We start from the raw sequence: 8,898 nt of genomic DNA on the forward strand, positions 1-8,898 counted from the left end.
TTGCTTAACATGCATTTCGATGTGAAACACGATTTGGATTTAACGGTGGACACATACATCAAAGTCTACACAACTAAGTCAGAGCTTCCTACAGATAATTCCGAAAGTGTCGGAAATACCCGAGGGACTTTTAAAATGCGTTCTCTCTTATATCTGATATTGAAAAAAAATCTGAGAAATTTGAAAGGAAACAGAGAAAAGCTGTAAGATATAGGTGGGTCACTTAATCACTGGATCTCTTGGGTAGAGTAGCCACTGATCCTCTCCTTAAATGGCCCCGGTGTGAACTCTCATGCTTTGGAGAACGAACTGTTGTTCTTCCAGAGGGCGGCAGGCATCATCGGAAGCGCCACGTTGCACTTCTGCGTGATCTCTGCCGATGGCACTTTGGGCTTGTTTTAGTGAGGTCATTGCAGACATCACATTCATTGTCACAGTTGTTGGGCATTGAGTTATCAGTTCTTTGAAGAAATAAATTTTGAGAAGGTGTGGGAGGAACCTGTTTCATAAAATTGTGCAACGAAGCTCACGACTAACCTCTGACTAGCAGGAGTTTTAAGTGTGCTACGAGAAATCTGTAACCAACAGTGAAATGACCAGCTAGTGAAAGAAACGTGAGCTTGCCAGACAAGGATTTCGGTGTGGATTTTTGTCTTTATTCGATGATCTTAAACAAATGACTGTGAAACATTGAGGAAAGAACCCGCCATCCTTACACCCACATCTGGGTGTCGCTGTTTACATTCCTTTGTTGAGCCTATATCCTCATAAGCTTTTTAGCAAGAATATGTGGCGCACTTCCGTTTCACGGTCAAGACAGGATCAGAGGCCATGGATCCTGACAACAGATCGGTCTGTTTCATTCCGTCTTTTTCCGTGGTTACATCTACTGCCGCGTCTCGATTTATAAGGGAAACCGAGACAACCGACAAGAATGCGTTTTGTAGTTGGTCTAGGAATACAGAAAACATCGCTGTCATTTTCGGTGAAGAAAGTCAATTTTGTACAGTCTATGTCAACATAAATAAAATGTAAATTTGTTTAATGGAAAAACAAAACAGCGAAATTAAAACGGGGGGGGGGGGGGGGCGGGGAGGAGGGGGAGGCGGGTGGAGAGGATAAGAGAGAGGGCGGCTACCAAGCCCCTGGAGCCAAAAGAGAAGCTGCCTAAACTCCCTTCTTTGACAGAAAGGATGACTCCTTTATTCCCACACAACTGTGGACGACGAAAGGGGCCACATGCTAACCCGACGAGCTCAGGGGAAGGCCTGCCTGGCGGTCTTGCAAACCGAGAGGCCTAAAGCCACCGCAGGGATGGTCTGAAGGGAGACTGTTACTGAGAGCAGTAGTGGTGGGTAGTCCCGTCCTACCTAGGCCGGAGTCTTCCCAGACCAGGTCAGTGTTTACCTTAGCATCTAAGACACAACATACCTATGCCATAAAATGTCAGAGGAACTTGGAACATCTCGCCGTCCCCGCCCCGCGCCCTCCCCCCCCCCCCCCCCTCCCCACACAGACACAAGCAAATGCGCCTGGGGGCTCTGCAGGACAGAGACCATAAATTCCTTCATTGTTATTGTTATCACGTGTATTGTTGCCTGTTAACTATCTATCCTGCACCCACCTCAGGAAAAGAAGTAGGTGAGGCCCTGGCCGGTTTGGCTCAGTGGGTAGAGCCGAGGTCAGCCTGCGGCGGACCTTAAGGTCCCGGGTTCGATTTTGGGTCCCGGGCGCATGCCCGCCCGGGTCACAGGCTCGAGCCCCACTAGGGGGCGTGCAGGAGGCGGCCGATCCAAGATTCTCTCTCATGGATGAGGTTTCTCTCTCCCTCCCTCTCCCTTCCTCTCCGTAAAACATCAATAAAATAAATAAAAAGAAGTGTGCGTCTATCATTTCAGTTTGTATTCAATCCCAGAGGCCGCCCCCCCCCCCCCCCCCGCGCCCCACTTTGGTACCTCCATCGCTCCCTCCCTCCTTCATCTATCACCAGTGGATTTCCTGTAACCCACTTATGTCTCCTCCTTGAATTGGATTGTCACGTATTAAACAAAGTGACGCCCCGGCCGGTTTGGGTCAGTGGGTAGAGCATCGGCCCGGGGACCGAAGGGGTCCTGGGTTCGATTACAGTCAAGGGCGCAGGCCCGGTTGTGGGCTCGATCCCCAGGAGCGGGTGTGCAGGAAGCAGCGGACGGGTGATCCTCTGTCATCCTGGACGTCTCTATCGCTCTCTCCCTCTCCCTTCCTCTCAGAAATCAATAAAAATGTATTAAATAATAATTTAGAAAAAAGAATGAATAAAACAAAGTGAAAAACAGCCATTCTCCGGAGCATTGTCCAAACCCCTTGCGGTTCTGCTTCCCGGCAAGTGTGGACAGTTTGACTCAAGCCAGTGATGCCAACTTACTTGGTTGTTGGTTTTTGTGGGGGTGGGTTTTTGTTGTTGTTGTTTTTTTTTAGGAGGGTCACGTGTATGTAGACTTCAGTGAGCCAGAGACTGAACCAAAAGGGGAGAATGATGATTTTTATTTTTTTAAAATGTATTTTATTTATTTATTTTTTTACAGAGAGGAAGGGAGAGGGATAGAGAGTTAGAAACATCGATGAGAGAGAAACATTGATCAGCTGCCTCCTGCACACTTCCTACCGGGGATGTGCCCACAACCAAGGTACGTGCCCTTGACCGGAATCCAACCTGAGACCTTTTAGTCAGCAGGCAGATGCTCTATCCACTGAGCCAAACCAGTTAGGGCTCCATAAGCTAGAATATGCGGAACACTTCCGTTTCACGGTCAAGACAGGATCAGAGGCCATGGATCCTGACAACAGATCGGTCTGTTTCATTCTGTCTTTTTCCGTGGATACATCTACTGCCGCGTCTCAATTTATAAGCGAAACCTAGACAACCTACAAGAATGCGTTTTGTAGTTTACCTAGGAAGAATACAGAAAACATAGCTGTTATTTTCGGTGAAGAAAGTTAATTTTGTACAGTTTATTTCAACATAAATGAAATGTGAATTTGTTTAAAAGAGAAACAAAGCAGCGAAATTAAAACGGGGGTGGGGGGGGGGGGGTGTGGAGAGGATAAGAGGGAGGGGTTGACCTATGTCATTTCGAAATGGCGGCGGCCAAGTCCCTGGAGCCAAAATGGAGGCAGCCTAAGCTCCCTTCTTTGACAGAAAGGATGACTCCTTTATTCCCACACAACTGTGGACGACGAAAGGGGCCACATGCTAACCCGACGAGCTCAGGGGAAGGCCTGCCTGGCGGTCTTGCAACCTGAAAGGCCTAAATCGACCGCAGGGATGGTCTGAAGGGAGGCTGTCACTAAGAGCACTTGTGGTGGGTAGTCGCGTCCTAGGCCTGAGTCTTCCCTGACCAGGTCAGCGTTTACCTTAACTGAACCTATGGTCCTTTTGCATGTAAGACAACACACCTCTGAAATGTCAGAGGAGCTTGTAACATTAGCCCCCCTACTCTCTCCCCCTCCCCCCACCTCCGCGCCCCCCCCCCCCCCCACACACACACACACAAGCAAATGCCCCTGGGTGCCCTGCAGGAAAGAGACCATAAATTCCTTCATTGTTATTGTTATCACGTGTATTGTTGCCTGTTAACTATCTATCCTGCACCCACCTCAGGAAAAGAAGTAGGTGTAGCCCTGGCCGGTTTGGCTCAGTGGGTAGAGCCGAGGTCAGCCTGTGGCAGACCTTAAGGTCCTGGGTTCGATTCGGGGCCAGGGAGCATGCCCACCCTGGTCACGGGCTCGAGCCCGACTATGGGGCATGCAGGAAGCCGCCGATCCCCGATTCTCCCTCATCAATGATGTTTCTCTCTCCCTCCCTCTCTGCAATCAATAAAAATGTATTTTTTAAAAAAGAAGTATGCATCTATCATTTTGCTTTATATCCAATCCCAGAGGTGTACCCCCACTCCCCACCCCACCCCCCCTTTCCTCCCTCCCTCCCTCCCTCCCTCATCTATCACCAGTGGATTTCCTGTAACCCACGTATGTCTCCTCCTTGGATTGGATTGTCACGTATAAAACAAAGTAACGCCCCAGCCGGTTTTGGTCAGTGGGTAGAGCATCGGCCTGGAGACCGAAGGGTCCCGGGTTCAATTTCAGTCAAGGGCACAGGCCCGGTTGTGGGCTCGATCCCCAGTAGCGGGTGTTTCTATCGCTCTCTCCCTCTCCCTTCCTCTCAGAAATCAATAAAAATGTATTAAATAATAATTTAGAGAAAGAATGAATAAAACACAGTGAAAAACAGCCATTCTCCGGAGCATTGTCCAAACCCCTTGCGGTTCTGCTTCCCGGCAAGTGTGGACAGTTTGGCTCAAGGAAACTCATGAAAGTTCTCTACGGGTTTGCATGTTTTTCCGTGAACACGACGTATACACCTGCTGGTTTCTGAGGGCGAGGCAACAGAGTCTGTCCATGAGGTCCGCTGTGAAAGGGTAGAGGCGTCTGTTTCTGCTGTCAGAAGCCAGGTCACCCTTAGGAAGAGTGTAGAAAACAACAACAACAAAAGACAGAAATTGGATTTACCAAGAGAAAACACACAGAAGCGAACCGAGGGATGCTCCGAGGACTGTGAGAGGGAATCTCCCCTTCTCCTCACTCATACCGCTTTTGGAAAAACGGCAATGATCCTAAGAGGTGAAGGTCCTGAAGCTCTCGGAGACGCCGACCACCGACCGGCCGGGGCTACTTTCCCCGTTCTTAACCCTACCCAACCAAGTCTCCCTCTCCCTGGGAGTCAAGCTTGTGTGCCCACAGCGGTAGGTAGGGGTACCCCACCGACCGACCGACCGACCGACCGACCGACAGACGGCTGTTTTGAAATCAGAACCTGTCCCCTTTCAATGAGGGCATGGGACAGGGGCAACCTATATTTTCCTGCTCAAATCGTCCCCAATTCACCTGATAGGGACTCAGAGGTTTGTCTCTGTCTGTCTGCATGTCTGTCTTTAAGCCAGTGACGCCCACATATGTTGGTTGTTGGTTTTTGTGGGGTTTTATTAGAAGGGTCGTGTGTTTGTAGACTTCAATGAGCCAGAGACTGAACCAACAGGGGAGAATGTGATGGTTTTTATTTTTTTAAATATACTTTATTTATTTATTTATTTATTTATTTTTACAGAGAGGAAGGGAGAGGGATAGAGAGTTGGAAACATCGATGAGAGAGAAACATCCATCAGCTGCCTCCTGCACACTCCCTACTGGGGATGTGCCCGCAACCAAGGTACATGCCCTTGACCGGAATTGAACCCGGGACCCTTGAGTCCGCAGGCTGACGCTCTATCGCAGTGATGGCGAACCTATGACACAACTCATTTTTTTTTTTTTTTGGTTGATTTATTCTTTGTTAAATGGCATTTAAATATATAAAATGAATATCAGAAATATAAGTCTTTGTTTTACCATGGTTGCAAATATCAAAAAATTTCTATATGTGACAGGGCACCAGAGTTAAGTTAGGATTTTTCAAAATGCTGGCACGCCGATCTCAAAAGGTTCGCCATCGCTGCTCTATCCACTGAGCCAAACCGGTTAGGGCAAGAATGATGATTTTTAAAAAGGGAACATCCCGAGAGGAATCTCACCTGGAGATGGACTAAACGTATGTCTGTTTGCCAACAGTCCTTTCTCCATGATGAACTTCCACGACAGAGCCCGAGCGACCCGATTCATGGGGGACCCTCCCCGCTCAGAATGGCCCCAAGCAGCCCCAGAGGCTGGCAGAGACGCCTCTCACTCTCGCCTCTCACTCTCGGCTCGGCTCGGCTCGGCTCGCTACCCATGTGTCTCCGTAGATGGGGAACCGGGCCGCGTTCCCTTGAGAGTCCCCTGACCTGAGGGCTGAGAGCGCTGGGGTGGGGGATGGGGAGTAGGGGGTGGGGTATGGAGCAAGCGGGAGGGGAGGAGGGAGGTCAGGGCGATTCATTCCAATGGATCTCACTCCAGGGCTTGCTTCATTCAAATGCAGAAAGCTCTCCGGTGACGTCAGGGCCTCGGACCTCCCTCGCCTCGGGCTTCTCCGAGTTCCCCCACCCTCAGGCCGGCAGCTCACCAACTTCAGGGAGGGAGGGAGGGAGGGAGGGAGGGAGGGAGGGAGGCTGTTGGAGAAAACCGGCCCGGCCTGTCCGGGTGGGAAAGAGTGCCCTCTATCGGCCAACCCAGGAACCAGCCCTCACCCGTTTAGGAATCCCGCGAGGGGGGGTGGGGAGCGAGAGGGAGGGGTTTGAGGGGCGTGAGTCCAGGGTCCAAGGCGAAGGTCAACAGTAGATCTCGGCGTCTTAGATCCCCTAGGAGGAGAGACATAGGTGGGAGTGGAGCGATGAGGGTCGCGGGAGGCCTGGTGAGGGATGATTTGACTCAATAACCCCGGGTCACCAGACCGGCCAGCACACTCTGCTCCAGTTGCCGGTTTTGATCATCCATCCCTCCACCCCCACCCCCCACCGCACACACCGCTCCAAGTGTGCCACTCACGACAGACACCCTTTTATCATTCATCTTTAACTTCCCCGTGGATGGATGGATGGATGGATGGATGGATGGATGGATGTGTGAACATCAAAAAAGATTCAAATCTGTGGAGAATGTCTGTGAGTTCATTTGAGGCAATTGCCAGGAAGCAGATTCTCAACATAATGGGATAACACTCTGTAGAATGGAGGGTGTGTGTGTTTTAACCTTGTTGTATACATGTCAAGCAAAAGAGGAGATGTAAGTGGGTTACATGAACTCCGTTGGTGATAGATGAGGGAGGCCAGAGAAGGCAAAGCGGGGGTGGGGGGGGGGGGGGCAGGAAACCTCTGGGATTGGATAAAAATTAAAATAAAATGACAGACACATACTTCTCTTACTTAGGTTGGCGTAGGATAGGTAACAGTCAGCAACGTACTCAATAAAAATAAGGGGATTTAAAAAGGAAAATTACACCCTAGCCGGTTTGGCTCAGGGGAGATAGAGCGTCGGCCTGCAGACTAAAGGGTCCCAGGTTCGATTCAGGTCAAGGGCACATGCACGGGTTGCGGGATGGATCCCCGGCGCCGCCGCCCGCTCCCCCCCCACCCCCCACCCCACCTCCCAGGAGGGGGTGTGCAGGAAGCAGTGGATCCATGATTATCTTTCATCATTGATGTCTCTCTCTCTCTCTCTCTCTCTCTTTCCCCCCATCTTTGAACTCAATAAAAACACTATAAAAAAGAAAGATTGACCTTTGTCAGGGAAGGTAGCAGCCTAGGACATGACTACTCACCATCACTGTTTGTTTGTTAAACTTTTAATTTCTGTCCATGGATGGATGGATGGATGGATGGATGGATGGATGGATGGATGAGTGGGTGGATGGATGTGTCCTCCCTCCCTCCCTCCCTCCCTCCCTCCGCCCACCCGTCCGCTCACCCGCTTTCCACGGGAAATCCTCAGTCTCATGTCACACACTCACTGGTGATTACACTCGCTGCCTCCTTCCTCCCTGTGAAAAAGAGGAAGTTAAATGGACGAACCTGAAAGAGCCCCACAGGTGGCAACCGTGAAGCAAGTGCACACACATGTGTGCGTGTGTGGCATTTGTCAACAATGTAAGAAATCCTCCAACCTGTGCAGAATTTCTGTGAGTGTCTTTCAGCCAAACTGTCCAGAAATGTCGCTCGTACGCCGGGAAGCACAATCTCAACGGCGGGAGATGATGTTCCAAAGAATGGCAATGTCGGCCCCCTTATTTTATACACTCCAATCCCAGGAGGAGACCGTACGTGGGTTACATGAAATCCACTGGTGACATTTTAGGGAGGCGGGAGAAAGCAAAGCGGGCAATCCCCCCCCCCCCCCCCCCCCCCCCCCACACACACACAGGAGTCCTCTCATGGGGCGAACCAACCGTGACTCTAAAGTCCTGATCCTGACCCCGGGAGTTGTATTAAAAATCAAGCTAAAGGAGTGTGAATGTAAACTGTAGGCTTATCAAAGGTTCAAAGGAGGTCTGTGTTTACCACCATTGAAAGAAAACAAACCAAGAAAGAGATCAAGGGTGGGTCAAAACATCCTCTCTGGGACTGGGAGGGAGAGAGTTCCTGCATCTGTCCAAGAGGGTCATCTGCAGTGTTGAAAAGCCAGGGTTCAGCAACAGGGGATATTTTCTTCCTCTCAGGGATCATGAAAAGCATCCATGACAGTAAGGGGGTGAGTATGGGGTGGGTGCTGTCATTGAAAAGGCTAGGTGAGCAGGGAGAGCTATGCCATTTACAGGCATACCCTATCCACTTTTCCTTTCACAGAATTTACACAATGACTTAATGTTTAGTTTTGAATGGCATTACTTCTTGAGTCTCCTCCTCATTGTTTCCAAGTCTTTGGTTGATACTCAGGTGTAGGACGAATGTATGTATGTATGTATGTATGTATGTATGTATACTGTGTGTGAGCCCCAGGATGGACAGAATCTGGGGGGGGGGGGGGCGGTGAGTGGAATAGACTGGAATGGAGTGGAGGAGCGGGGGAGCAAGAGGAAGGGAGAGAATTGGAGGGAGGCAGGAGGGAAACTGGAGAAGAGAGGATGCCAAAGGACCTCGTTAGTTAATGACACCGGGCATGGCTCTTATTCTGAGTTTTTTGTTTGTTTTCCTCGAATGCCACCTATGCAGAAAACAACCTGTGTGAAGTTCAACTAAGGTCACCCACACAAGAATAAGGACTACCCATTGACTGCAAGGCTCTGTAGTAGGTCGCCCGCTGTTTGCACTTGGCAGAGACTCAAATCTGAGGCAAGGGGAAGAGCGAGTAAGCTGGAGTAGAAGAGGGAGAGGTGTGTCCCCTACCCCTAGGAACCAAGTTTAGGGGGTTGAAGGGCCAAAAAAATAGAATAAAATAAAAAGAAAAAAGAAAGGA

Source organism: Myotis yumanensis, unplaced genomic scaffold (genome assembly GCF_028538775.1).
Source record: "Myotis yumanensis isolate MYYU_CA2020_CCGP unplaced genomic scaffold, mMyoYum1.0.hap1 SCAF_56, whole genome shotgun sequence".
NCBI classification, from domain to species: Eukaryota; Metazoa; Chordata; class Mammalia; order Chiroptera; family Vespertilionidae; genus Myotis; species Myotis yumanensis.